We start from the raw sequence: 14,465 nt of genomic DNA on the forward strand, positions 1-14,465 counted from the left end.
AGAACATATACAATCAATCAACAAATATATGAAAAAATGTTCTTCAACATCTCTAGTAATTAGAGAAATGCAAATCAAAACAACTCTAAGATCTCATTTCACTTCATTCAGAATTACAATGATCAAGAATACAAGGAACAAGAACTGTTGGCAAGAATTTGGGGAAAAAGTTACACTCATACATTGCTAGTGGACTGCAAATTAGTGCAACCACTCTGGAAAGCAGAATGGAGATTCCTTTGAAAACTTGTATGGACCCTCCATTTGACTCAGCTATGCCACTCCTCAATCTATACCAGAAGGACTTAAAATCTGCATACTACAGTGATACCAATTTTTATAGCAGCTCAATTCACAATAGCTAAGTTATGGAACCAACCTAGATGCTCTTCAATAGATGAATGGATAAAGAAACTGTGATTTATATACACAATGGAATATTACTCAACCTTAAAGGAGAAAATCATGGCATTTGCAGATAAATAGATGGAGCTGGAGAATATCATGCTAAGCGAAGTAAGCCAATTCCCAAAAATCAAAGGTCAAATATTTTCTGATATATGGATGCTGATCCATAATGCGGGAGGGGTCTGGAAGGCAAGGGAAGAATGGAGGAACTCTGGATGGGCAGAGGTGAGGGAGGGGAGGAAGAATGGGAGTGGTAATGATGGTGGAATGAGATTGACATCATTACCCTTGGTACACGTATGATCACGCGAATGATGTGACAATACATCATGTACAACCAGAGAAATAAAAAGTTGTGCTCCATTCATATACAATGAATTAAAATACATTCTGTTGTCATGTATAACTACTACAAATTAAAAAAAAATTCCAAAGAACTTTTTTGCATAAACAGAAAAGCTAATTCTCAAATTTATATGGAATTGCAAGCTTCGAAGAGCCAAAATAATCTTGAAAAAGAACAAAATTGGAGAACTAAAAATTCCCAATTTGAATCAAAACTGAGTGTGGTATTGGCAAAAGATAAACATACAGACCAACTCAAAAGTCCAGAGATAAACCAAACATCTATGGTCAATTGATTTTTGACCACAAGGTGCTAAAGTCACTCAGTGGGGGAAAGAATAATTATTTTTAAATGGTGCTGGAAAATTAGATATCCACATACAAGAGAATGAGGTTGAACCCCTACCTCACAACATATATGAAAACAACTAAAAATGGATTGATGACCTACACAGAATAGCTAGAACTACAAGATGTAGAGAAAACAGGGACAAATCATCATGACCTTGAATTTACAGTTTTTTTGTAGATATGACCACAAAACATTATAACAGCAGAACCTGGACACATGACTACAGTTCTAGTACTGAAGAGGTCAAGGCAGGAAGATACATGCTTAAGTCTAGGAGGTCAAGACCACCAGTCTTGGCAACGTAGTGTCTCAAAGGCCCTGAGTTTGATCCTGGTATTGGGGCAGGGGCAGGAGGTGGGGGAGGAATAGTCAATAAAAAAAAAAAAAATAGCTACACCAGCTTTACCAAAATTGTAACTTTTTGTGCATCCAGGGACACTATCAAGAAAGTGAGACAATCAACAAAATGGGGGAAATATTTAAAAATGATATACCCAATATAGTCTGGAATTCAGTATGTATTCTTCTATCTGTGTGTGTGTGTGTGTGTGTGTGTGTATGTGTGTGTGTGTATGTGTGTGTGTTCCTATGAAAATAATAAGGCAACTCAATTAAAAAATGGATAAAGAGGCTGGGGATATAGCTCAGTTGGTAGAGTGCTTGCCTTGCAAGCATAAGGCCCTGGGTTTGATCCCCAGCACCGCAAAAAAAACAAAAAACAAAAAACAAAACAAAAAAAAAAACAACAAATAGATAAAGGATTTGAACGGACATATATCCAAAGGAGGTATGCAAATGGTCAGTTCAATGTCATTAATTGTTAGGGAATGCAAATCAAAATCACAGCAAGATAACACTTCAGATCCACCAGGATGGCTATAACCAAAAATTACCAAAAAATAAGTGTTGATAGGAATGTGGAGAACCCAGCACCATCATGCACTTCTGGCTAAGTGAAAGAAGCCAGACAAAAGGATAAATTCTGTAAGTCTGTTTATATGAAATCTCTAGACCAGTCAAATCCTTGGAGATAGGAAGCAGATTAGTGTTTGCCAGGCAATGGGGGCTGAGGGGTGGGTGAGAGGAATAGGGAGTCATTCTTAATGGGTTCAGGGTGTTCAGGGGTGATGAAGAAGTTCTGGGACAAGACAGATAGTGGCTGCTGAACATTGTGAATGAACTAAATTCTACTAAATTTTCACGTTTAAATGGTTAATTTTATGTTGTGTGAATTTTACTTTGTAATAAAAATACTTAATAAATTAGCTTACCAACGTTCCCCAAGGACAATTAAAGTTGGATAGGTTTGCTGGGTGTGGTGGCATGTACCTGTAATTCCAGCGACTTGGGAGGCTGAGGTAGGAGGATCAAGAGTTCAAAAGTCAGGCTCAGGAAAAGTGAGGCACTAAGAAACTCAGTGAGACCCTGTCTCTAAATAAAATACAAAATAGGGCTGGGGATTGGGGATATGGCTCAGTGGTTAAGTGCCCCTGAGTTCAATCCCTAGTACTGAAGGAAAAAAAAAAATGGGTAAGTTGCAAACTGAGAAACCTAAGTGAAACAAATAACCACAAATCAAGAATGGAAAAAAAGAATACCTACAGTTCAGGAAGAACTACACAAATGAAACCGCTACAGAATAGACAGAATGGATGTAACACATTCTCAATGAGGGGGAAGAATATCTGAAGACATATTCAACCCCATTAATTACCAGATTCATCCATCAAAATGACAAGATACTGTGTCACAGGCATTCAAGTGAATTTTAAAATTTGGTAGTGTAAGTATTGAAGCAAAGATGGATCCATGGGATATCAATGTCTTTGCTATTGGGAATATAAGTTGGCACAACTGCTCTAGAAAAATTAAACATTCACACACCATGCAATTTTGCAATTTCACCGAGATACACACTGGTTTGTGTACCACTGGAGACACACTGAACGTGTTCACAGGGGACCTGTTATAATAGCAGAAGCAATTCCTACAGAGAAAGGATGACTAGGCTGAGATGCAGGTGCACAAAGAGCACCTCTCAGTACTCAAAATGGGTAACTGCACATAAAACAGCGGGATGAGTTTCAGTTACACACATAATTCTACTAAGGTAACACGAGGTGAAACACTCAAAAGATTACAGTTTTTCCTTGTCAAGTTAAAAATGTAAATATACATATATAATTTAGCATTATATATATGAACTGAAACTATCTAAAAAGGAAATTAAAGGGAAAAAATGACAGAGATCCAGGACAGTGGTTTCCTGGGTGGGATGAGACAGTGGGATGGGACAGAGGAGGATCAGATGAGTAGATGTAACTACTGCAATGGTTCTCTTTCTCTCACTCTTTTTTATTTTATTTTGCACTGATGATTTGACCCAGGAGCATTTTATCACCAAGCTAAACCTGCAGGACTTTTTAAAAATTCTGAGACAAGGTCTAAATAAGTTGCTGAGGTCTCAAACTTATAATCCTGTCTCAGACTCCTGAGTCGCTGGGATTACAGGTGTGTGCTGATGCATATTTTCTTCTTGGGTGATGTGATTAGGAACACAGCTGCCAACTACAGTAGAGGGATAAACAGAGACAGAGTGGAAAGATGGAGATATACAAAAGGGCCACAACCAAACATGATGAGACTGACTTATTTGTTATAATCAATGATCATTACAATTCTAAGTACTTGAGGCTCAAAAGAAAAAGCAATTTTATGAGATGAGTAAAAAAACATGAATTACTGATTAAGACATTTAAAATATACAGAATTGAATTTATAAAACACAACAGATCAGTAAGCAGGATACCTCCAATTTTAATTCTTTAGGGAAAGTTCAAAGAAATGGAAGTAAACATTCACCAGAATATTAAAATTAAAAAAAGTTCGAGCTGGCTCACCTCTTCTTGAATACACTGTAATAAGAAGGCAGATGCTCTTAAATTATCCATGAGAATATTGAAGAAATCTTGAAGCTCCTTCTGGTGTAAATCCATAGTAACAAGGTGAGTTAGACCTTCAAAAATGAAGCAGACATGCACAAAAACAGCTGTAAAACAAGCTGCACCACAGGAAATTAGTACTATGTAAAATAAATACTACATATAATAAGTTACCATGAAGAAATTACTCTCATATCAAAAAACCCCAGCACTTTTATGGTTCAGATTCTCTGGCACTATAAGATGCATGATTTTTAAAATAAATTTAAGTATAAAAGAGCAAAGATGAAAATCACACAGAAATATTGCTAAAAATTCTATTAGAGTGAATTCTATCTCCTTGGAGCTTCCTTAATAAGCATAACAAAGCCTATAGAGAAACTGTACCAAGCTGGAAATGAGAACAAATCAAAAACCTTCACTGCATCTTTAAAGAATATATGAGATTACCATTAGCAGAATGTAGGGAAAATTTAATATGAAAAAATTTAAAAATCAATACTTAGAATAAAGAGCAAAAATGTGAGCCTGGTGGTCCCTTCTAGGTAGAAGATTGGAAGAAAGGGTGGAACCTTTCGAAAAGACTCCATGAGGAGCCCCTGAGGAGCCCCTACTCCCGCTTTCCACTGCCTGTTAAAATGTTTTCAAGGAGAGATGCTACTGAGATTCCTGGGGCTTGATTTATTTTTGCCTTCTTTGGTATGTACACAGGAAAATGTGTACTATGGCAAGTGTCTGCTTTAAAATGCAGTGATATGGGAACTTTTAAATTCCATCCTCTTCACAGAAATGCTCTGTGCTATGTACCTTGTAATCATTTACCCAAAAGCACACATATGGACACATACAAGAGTGCTCCCACATGTACAAACACACATACACAATGGAAACTATGCAGGGTATTCAGAAACAAGGGGATATACTTAAGATGCTACCCAAGAAAGTATAACACAGAACAATACATATGGTTTACAAAATATGCCTTTCAGTACTGGAAAGGGAAGAGGCTAAAACACAAATAGTTGCTGTGTTAGAGAAATAGCAGGTTTCAGAATGACAGTTATCCTTCAAAAACAACCTCAATGTGATTGTAAATTGTCATTTCAATATATATTTGAACAAAATATTTAGGAAAATATGAAAACAAAAATTGTTTTCATTACCTTCATGTTTTAGGGAGATGGAAAATGAATTCTCTGCAGAATTTCTCATTACACTAGTCCCTCATTCCCACCCTTTACCTGTGGCTTTGCTTTTTGTCATTTTAGTTACCCGTGGTCCAGAAAGGTTATATGGAAAATTCCAGAAATAAACAATTTATAAATTTTAAGTTGCACATCATTCTGAGTAGCACTATGAAATCTCATAATATGCTGCTTTGTCCTTCTAAGGAGGTAAATCATCCCATTATCCAGTATATCTATGCTGTATATGTTATTCACTTGTTAGTCACTTAGTAGCCATTTCAGTTTTGAGATCTACTGCCCCAGTAGTGTAGTGCTCCTATAGAGTTTAGTACTATTCACTGTTCCAGGTATCACTTGGCACGTATAAGGACAGACTGCATAAACTAGTTGTTTTTAAAAGCTGCATCACTATTTTTCCTCTGTTCAGCATTCTCATTTGGTTAAGAGAATGCTTTCAAATTTTTTTCTGTAAAAATAAAACTCCCAGGTTCCCAATTAGTTGTCAAGGATCTGGGTTTCTTACCAGCTTTGCACATCATGGAAGCCAATAATTTAGAGACAATGGAGCCTCTTTTCCTCATCTTGCACTGTTTGCTGTAGGGAAAGTAGGGTATTACAACGATGATGCTCTTGGCACAAGAGGTCTAACATGCGTACACCATAACCAGGAGCTCCTTGATGGGGGTGGTCACATCCCTGTAACCGAGGCACAGAAAATCCCACTGAGGGGTAGGAGACTTGAGATCTCCCTCTTGACCTGGGGGTGTACTCAGCAGTACATGCTTAACGTGCTTGAAGCCTGAGGTTCCATCCCCAACACCAAAATAGTAATAATAACATTCTTATTTCCCTGTTCCAAAGACTTAAGGTGCAAGATGCAGAACCAGTGATGCCTTCTATTTGCATGAGTTCTCCCTACATTTCCTCTCAACAGATTAACTCTTTTTCATTGAGACCAAGGCAAGAGGCAATGGGGGATTAGTGTCAATAGTGGAGTATTTGTGGTGTGCAAAGTTCCTCTCTGGCTGATGGCTGAGCACAGGCAGACTTGCAGGGTGGTAGGATCCCATGGAAGCTGTCTTCTGACACAGTACTGGTCTCAGAGATTACTCCAAAATGACACACTAACCCTCACCCTCTCCTGCCTACTGGAAGACCTTGCTCCAGCACTCCTCCCTCCCTGCTTGCACCATCATTTGTCACACTCCCCTGGCTCAGACTCATCATGTAAATATCTGGGACCTTCTTCCATTAAAAATGACAACTCCTAACCACCTTCCCTGAAGCCCCATCTCTTTGCTCCCCTTCAAGGTACATCTCAGGAGAACTGTCTACACTCACTATCTCTGATTCAGACATTCTCTCTCTCTCCCAAACACTTTCCAAAGAAGCTCTGGTCCTCCAAACAACCCCAAAACTGTTCTCATCAAGCTCCATGGCCTCTACATGACTAAATCCACCAGTCAATCCTCAGTCCTACTTCTTGGTCCCTCAGCAGCATCCGCTGCAGCTGCTCACCACTGTCCCTTCACACACTTAATGCACACCACTTCCAGGACAACCCTCTCTGGTCTCCCCTGCCTTCCTTGGCTTCTCTGCTGGTTTCTCTCTGCCTGACCTCCACCTAAGACTTTCACTTGTCTTCTCCTGTCTCCTCTCATCCCTTGAAAGCCTCTCATCCAACTTCATGGCTTTGTAAATGTTGGTGACTCTCACATTCCTACCTCCAGTCCATACACCTCTAAACTCAGATCTAAAAGTCCCACAGCTGTATCATGGCTCCATCTCAGAATGTAACCTACCCTAAATGGAACTGTTCTTTCCCAAAAAAAAATCTGCTTCACCAGAAAACCTGCACCAGCTCAATTACTGGCACACTGTTCCTCTGGGTAACTCAGGACAGAAACCTTAGAGCCACTTCTTACAGTTCTTTTCTTTTCCAGATGGTTTTTGCATCTTACCACTGCCCCTACATCTGGGTCATGCCACCCCATTAGGTGACCATGGCCTGTCCATCCTGGAATATCCCTGAAGAGCATGCTCCATGCACAGAAACCTGCCCTTAAACTGAAGTCACACTGCACAGGCCTCTGCTCAAGACCATGAGATGGTCTCTCTTCTGCCCATGGCCAAAGCCCAAGGTCTCACAGTGGCTCCCACACGCCTTTCTTATGATCAGCCCCTTCCTTCCCCTGGCCCCATGCCCCACTTCTCAGCACAGTCACACTCTGTCCTGGTCACTCCTCCTAGTGCTGCTCTTTGCACAGAAGGCTTGATTCTAGGTGGTTCTATCAGGCTCACTCCCACACCTGTAGTTTTTTGCCCCAAAATCACCTTCATAAAAAGGCTTACTCTGTCTCTCCCTCTACCCTCTCATGAACATTCTTTCTGATTCCTTACCAATCAGTTTATTTTTTTCCCAGTGATTATCATTTCCAATACACTGGATAACTTATTTACCATGTTCTCTGTATGTCTTCCTCCACTAGAATATCAACTCCACAAGGACAAAGATTTTTACTTGTATCAACCACTAAGGTACCTCACACACCAGTAATGGAAACTCATACATCACAGACATTCAGCAGATATTTGTTAATGAGTGAATGAAAACACAACATTTGGATGATAAGTTTTGTTATTATTGAATAACAAGTCTGACATCTGGTAAATTAAAAAATACTTTCACAAAAGCATTCCATGTGGAAGGATGAATAGAGGAACAGAGTGAGTATAATGTCACTCTAAGATCCAAAACCGGGAGCAACAAGGAACAAGGCTTCCACCAATTAACTCACATGATGAAACTTGCTTAAATCACAGGAAAACTTCAGTTCATGGACTTTCCTTCATTTAAAATTTGTCTTATACGTCTAGTAACTGCCACTGGAGTCTGTACTAAAATAAAACAAGGGGCAGGCACTGTAGCTCAGGGATAGAGTGCTTTCATAGAATGCATGAGGCTCTGGGCTCATCCCCAGGATCTAAAAAATCATACAATAAATAAAATGAAGTGAAGGGTATATCTGACACCAGCAAATCTCCAGGTGATTTCAGAAAGAAGACTATGAAATCCAGATTTGTCATAACCTGCATGAGACTGAGGACCTGATTTAACACAAACTGTGGCACTCATGGGACAACGTAAAGCAGAGGTAGAAAGAAGATTTGGGGGATACATGGTGGTCTTGACTATGGAAAAAAGAAAATGACAAAAGGCAGAAACAGATGACAACAGTGTTGAAATAAAAATGTGCAAAGGAAAAGAAATGGAAGTACCTGAAAATGACAAGTATTAACAGAGTCACCCTTCCTGAATCCTAATTCAACTGGAACTTCAGCTCCACTTCTCTCTGGTACAATCCACAAAGCCTCCAGTATTTATCCAACACTCCCAAATTGTATCTGAGGAGAGAGCAGGCTGCAGACACTCAGGGGCCAGAGCAGCCTGGGCCATCTATGCCTGCACCTTCCCTTCCTGATGCTGCAGCAGGGTATAGGAAAGGTGGGTCTGTCCCTAGCACCTGGGCACAGGATAGGCCTGGGGAAGAGAAGAGTGGCACAGGATACCATGACTTGGTGCCCTCATGCCCAACTCTGCTGAGGACCCTGAAGGTCTCAGTGTAGGAGGAAGCAAAGGCACCTGGTATAGGTCAGCCACACCCCACTTTCTCATAGAGCATGTACTCTCCATAGGTTGGGATACAATGACATTTCCTTAACACCTAGGGTTTTCTGACACCAACCTTAGGAAGCAAAGATCACAACAGCGATATTAAAACTGTGAGGTGAAAATATGTGTCTTCCAAGACTAAATTCCTGGGATATTTGACTTTTCTTCCCTTCTTTTTGCTATTTATCATATTTATTATATACATATATCTATATATGTTACTAAATTTGGTAAGCAGCAATTTTCATACTCTGAGCTAAAAAATGATGCACTATCCAAATTGATTTCCAGACATTAAAAAAATGTTCTGGGGCCTCAGTTCTTGTGCTAAAAAGGCAGGAACTCAGAAAACATGGCAGGAAGTAGTTAGAATTTAGGGTTTCTATACCTTCTTAGCAGGGGAAGGAGAAGATGACAAAGAGCTCCTAAAGGAAATGACTTTTAGGAAAGAAAAACAGGTCCGCTGGAGAGGAGGTGGGAGACAGGATACAGTTTTGTGACAATGAGGTGACTTCTTATCTGGTGAGATTTCTTCTCTAGTCTCAGGATAGAAGTCAGTCTCCCCTGGTTGGGAAACTCCCAAACTCTAGGAAGATTCATGATACCTGAATTCTTTTGTTAGGTTTTGCAGATAATGAGAGTTGAGAAAAAGTCGTCTTCCTGAGGTTTTGCTTTTATGCAGATAAGGAGAGCTGAGAAAATCCTCCTCCTTTATTAATGGACACTAAGGCAGGAGGACCACGTAAGCCCAGGAGTTTGAGCCTGCTTGATCCACATGCAAGGCCCTGTCTCTTAAAAAGTGTGCATGTGTGTGTACATGCTCAGAGAAAACATAAGAGTTAGCACTTATGCCAGAAAATTTAGCAAAGTCTAGATACATCAATTTTAAGACTATCTGAACTCCTGCTTTCCTGTCAACTCTCCCTGTTCTAAACACTCATGCCCAAACAGAAACCCAAAAGGCAACAGCACCACTGCTGGAGAACTACCCACTCTGAGTCAGTCTGGATGATGAAAACATCTTTCCCCCTCATGGACTCGTGAATCTATACTCTTGTTTCTAGCAGAAAAAGAAAAGAGAGGAGGAAAAGTCATAGAGTTCAGATTTTTTAAAATACACAAAGTGTCTGCCCCATACCCCAATGTTATAATCCATGGAAACTGGAACCATTACAAAACTCAGTAGGCTTTAGATGCTACCACAAATAATAAACAGAATGCTATTAATTGTGCTTTTTAAAGAGACTTTGCTGCATGACAGCCTTGAATGGGAATTACCTTTCGGACTTGAAATAAGTAAATCCAGCTTTCTCAGCCCTTACATGTGAGCAGTGAGTGCTGTGCTAGGCTGAGCATAGTACCCACACAAGAAATGACATGTTCCTTTATTTGACCTGGAGCAACTGAAAACTCAGGCACAAGATGTTGTATGCTATGACAGCAAAGAGAAATGAGATCTAATATCAAAATATTTGTGATCAACTGCCAGAGAACAATGGGATAAATCTGGAATGGAACACTCTAGATGACAACTTCTTCATCAGTCAATAAAAATAGAAAACATGAGGGGACTATTTTAGATTAGAAGAGACTTAGAGATTCGTAAAACACACATCACTTGAACTAAGAGTCTTGGTTTGTTGGGGAGGAGAGTAGGACAGCTGTTTGGATGGTAGTGTAGCTCAGTGGTAGAGCACATGCTAACAGGTATGAGGCCCTGAGCTCCATCCCCAGCACCAGGTTCTTTAGGAAAACCATGGAAATTCAAATATAGAATGATATTAAATGAATAATGCATTATTGTTCATTTCTTAAATATTTACAATGATATTATGTTTATACAGGAGAAATTATTTATTCTCAGGAGATATGTGGTCAGGTATCTAGCACCAATTGTCTCAATGTCCGCAATTTACTTTAAAGTGATTCTACAACTACAAATTCAGATGGCAAAATGTTAACTGTTGACCATTTGTGATAGTTATACATATGGATGGGTGCTTACGGTATCATTCTTTCAACTTTCACATACATTTGAAAATTTTTATTGAAAATGTTGGAAAGGGCTGGAGTGTAGTTCAGTGGTACAGTACTTTCTAGTATGTGTGAAGTCCTGGGGTCCACCCCCAGCACTGCATCAAATAAATGAATATTAGAATTTAGAAGTTGGAAAACACAGAATGCAGATTTACAAAAGAATGAGGTGTGATGCTGAAAATGAGCTTCAGAGTCATAGAGATCTGGATTTGAATCTTTACTCTTCTACTTCTGGGACCTCATACATAACATCACGCCTAAACCCTTTTTAAAGATCTGGTGACAATATGAAATGCACAAATATTAGTTCCCTCCTTCCTTCCCAAAACACACTCTCTTCCCTCCCTGCACTCATAAGTCTGCAGAGTGAACCAACCTCCCTGAGTCTTCACTGCCAGGCTTCCCAGTAGCCCTCCCTTATCCAGTTCCCATTAGAGGAGAATCTCCTCCATAATTTCCCTTCAGACTGTTTCTTCAAATGCACTTTTCTCTACTGAAGCCATCTAGGGTATCTTAGGAGACAGGAAAAAGGAGGCAGTACTGGAGAGATCAATAAGGGAGCAGCAGAGGGCACCTTTCTATCAAAGCCTCCTGAAAGCTTTGTGATACTTAAATATTTGACAAAATCCTGCCGTAGACAAGGAAAAGGAATGAGTATTTACAGAGTACCTATGATGTGCCAGGATCTGTGTTCGGAAAACAGATTACCCCATTTCTCCAAATAGCCTTAACTGTTTACAATTTTAAAAGGCTAACTAACTTGCCAAGAATAAGGTGTATGACTCTCAGGCTTCACATCACTCCTGCTAGAATAATTTTAAATATCCAACATTCTTAAAGATATTACCAAGATTTAATAACACTTTCGTTGTAACTTGGGATGGTTATTGGTGACAGAAATCAACTGGCCAAAAGTATTTCCTAACAAGATTTCATGATGTCTAAATTATGGCAGCTTAGGTGGAAATAAAGAGTAACTGACTAGGAATTGACTCAGAGGTAGGACGCATGGTTAGTATGCAAGAAGCCCTGGGTTACATCCCCAGCACCAGGGTGGGGGGGAAATGGCATGATGGTGTATGTCTATAGTCTCAGCTACTCAGGAGGCTGAAGCAGGAGGATTGCTTGAACCCAGGAGTTTGAGGTCAGCAAGACCTGCCCACCACATCCCTGCTTTCTTATATGGTATCAGGCACCTACCACTGAGCCACATCCCAAGCCCTTTTATGTTATTTTCCATTTTGAGACAGGGTCTCAGTAAGTTGTCCAGGCAGGCCTCAAATTTTGTGATCTTCCTGCTCATTCTCCCAAGCAGCTGGGATTATAATGCATGTGCCATTGTGCCCAGTGAGATCCTGTCTTTGGGTGGGAAAAAAACAAAACAACTGAAGCCACACAGGATTTGTTTATCCTGCTTAAGGTGAAGTCAGTTCAACCAGGCTGAGACAATATTTTCATTCTGTTGACTAGCTGGTTCATACATTTATGTAACTTTTATGAAATGAACTCTAAAACTGGCATGAGATCCCACATGTGACTCTACTTGGTATTAGTGACAGTCAACGTCACTCTCTTCCACCTTGCCTGACTTCTTGCTAATAGAACTGGACAACTGAATCAAACTGTCTCAATAGTAGAGGATGAAAAACTGAAGCAATATGTCATATTCCACAAAAAGATCAATGGTACACGTCTTGGTAAACATGTTGAAGACAGTGCACATTGGTTTGGTTCCTGGTAAACCTGCACTATGGCCATTTTCATCCTGAGTCATCTTGAGAAGAGAAAGGCGGGGGAAAGATGAGAAGGTCATTGAACAGAACCAAAATCTATTATTTAAAGAGGATCAGAAATTGATAAAAATAAAATAAAGTTACTCTTATTATAAAAATTGAAATAAATATTAAATTTATATGAGTTCACTTCCTGCCCTCTTGCCCCATTCCAAGGCCTATATATTCCATCTTGCCTGCCTCACCTCCTGTACTCCTGCTGCCCTCTGACCTCCAGCCAGGTTCCTGACACACACCAATGCCTCCTCCCAAACACGAAAGGACCTTGGAACCTACTGTTCCCTCTGCCTGGAGGCTCTAACCTTAGACCTCCATGTGCTGCCTCCTACAGGTTTCTCAGCTCACTTATCCCCTCAGTTTAAGACACCTGTGCACCCAATCAAAAGTCATACAACCCGCCCCACCCGACTTCAAAGCTGCCGTCTTCAGGGTATTCCTCACCATCTGAACTTGTTGGGTTTGTTGATTTGTTTTCTGTATAACTCTCATACTAAAATGGAAACTTTTTAAGAAAAAAGAAAGTTGACTGGCCTGTTCCCTGATAACCCCCAATGTCTAAATCAAGGTCTTATACAAAGTAGGGGTTTAATATTCATTTAACAAATATCTAAAATTGAACTGAAGTGTAAGCTCTGAACTATTCTTATTTACTATACATTTCAATTTTCATTATACCAAAGTAATCCTATGAACACACAGCACCTAACACTATCCTGGCACTTATAAATGAATGTATGCAGAATGAGTAGGTAGGGAGTTGGGATAGTTTACATAAAGGTTAGCCTTTAATTTATATGGATGTTACGTAGATTAACTACAATATAACTGTTTTCAAGCTTGACAAGCACAGTTAATCTTATTATCCAATTTACATCACATAAGTAAAATAGATTTTAATGGCAAAATTATAACTCACTTAGCAATTTTCTTTGAAAGCTCCACACATGATGAATTAGAATTTGCTGAAAACAGCACCAGACCTCCCTTGGTTATGTTCTTCTTGGTTCTAATTCAGGAGGCTTCACACAAAACATCAAAACTTTCTTGGTTTTCCAATTCTCAGAGCCTGGAATGATACAATATATTAAGAATTACCATATCATATAAAATAAATCTGAGATGATGTTTTAAAAATAGCAAAAAACCTCAACTGAAAGAAAATAGTTTATCACAATGGTGTCTTTTACGTTAGAGGGAGATATATACATATATGAATTAAAAGAAAGTTCATTTGGATTTTAGGGATCCAAATTGATGGAAATATGTTATCAAAAGACTTAACCCTTAATTTCACAATCAATGGGAATAAATGAATTTACAAGAAAAGTGGAGCTGAAGAGCACAGTGTTTTACTGTTTGCTGCTTAGTCAATTATGCACAATCTCCCTTTATTCTCTGACAACAAAATTCCTCCTCAATTAACACACAGAAAAATGGCAGAGCCATTAGCAAGGATGTGGAATGATTGATCCTTAAACAGTAAATAAGTGACCCATTTACACCCAGCTTTTCCTATAAAACCTCTTTCCCATAAACCTCCCTGTGACCTTTCAACTGCCTCTCAGATGCCTGAGTCATGCATAAAACTGATCTTGTCATCTTCCTATTCCTCAACTGGAACACTGAGGCTGACTAGACAATGACCTGAAGGAAAGTTAAGTGACCACCCAATTGACAGGCAACAGGACACACAAGTACAAAGGTCCCTGGTCTAGAGGTCATTAGAGC

At 39.5% G+C, this 14,465-nt stretch overlaps 1 pseudogene; it reads right to left on the reverse strand.

Moving 5' to 3' along the window:
- LOC124981133 (phosphoribosyl pyrophosphate synthase-associated protein 2-like) overlaps window positions 1–13,771 on the reverse strand; it is a 46,149-nt pseudogene extending 32,378 nt beyond the window's left edge.
- Window positions 13,772–14,465: the final 694 nt, after the last annotated feature.

Source organism: Sciurus carolinensis, chromosome 3 (genome assembly GCF_902686445.1).
Source record: "Sciurus carolinensis chromosome 3, mSciCar1.2, whole genome shotgun sequence".
In the NCBI taxonomy this organism is placed as follows: domain Eukaryota; kingdom Metazoa; phylum Chordata; class Mammalia; order Rodentia; family Sciuridae; genus Sciurus; species Sciurus carolinensis.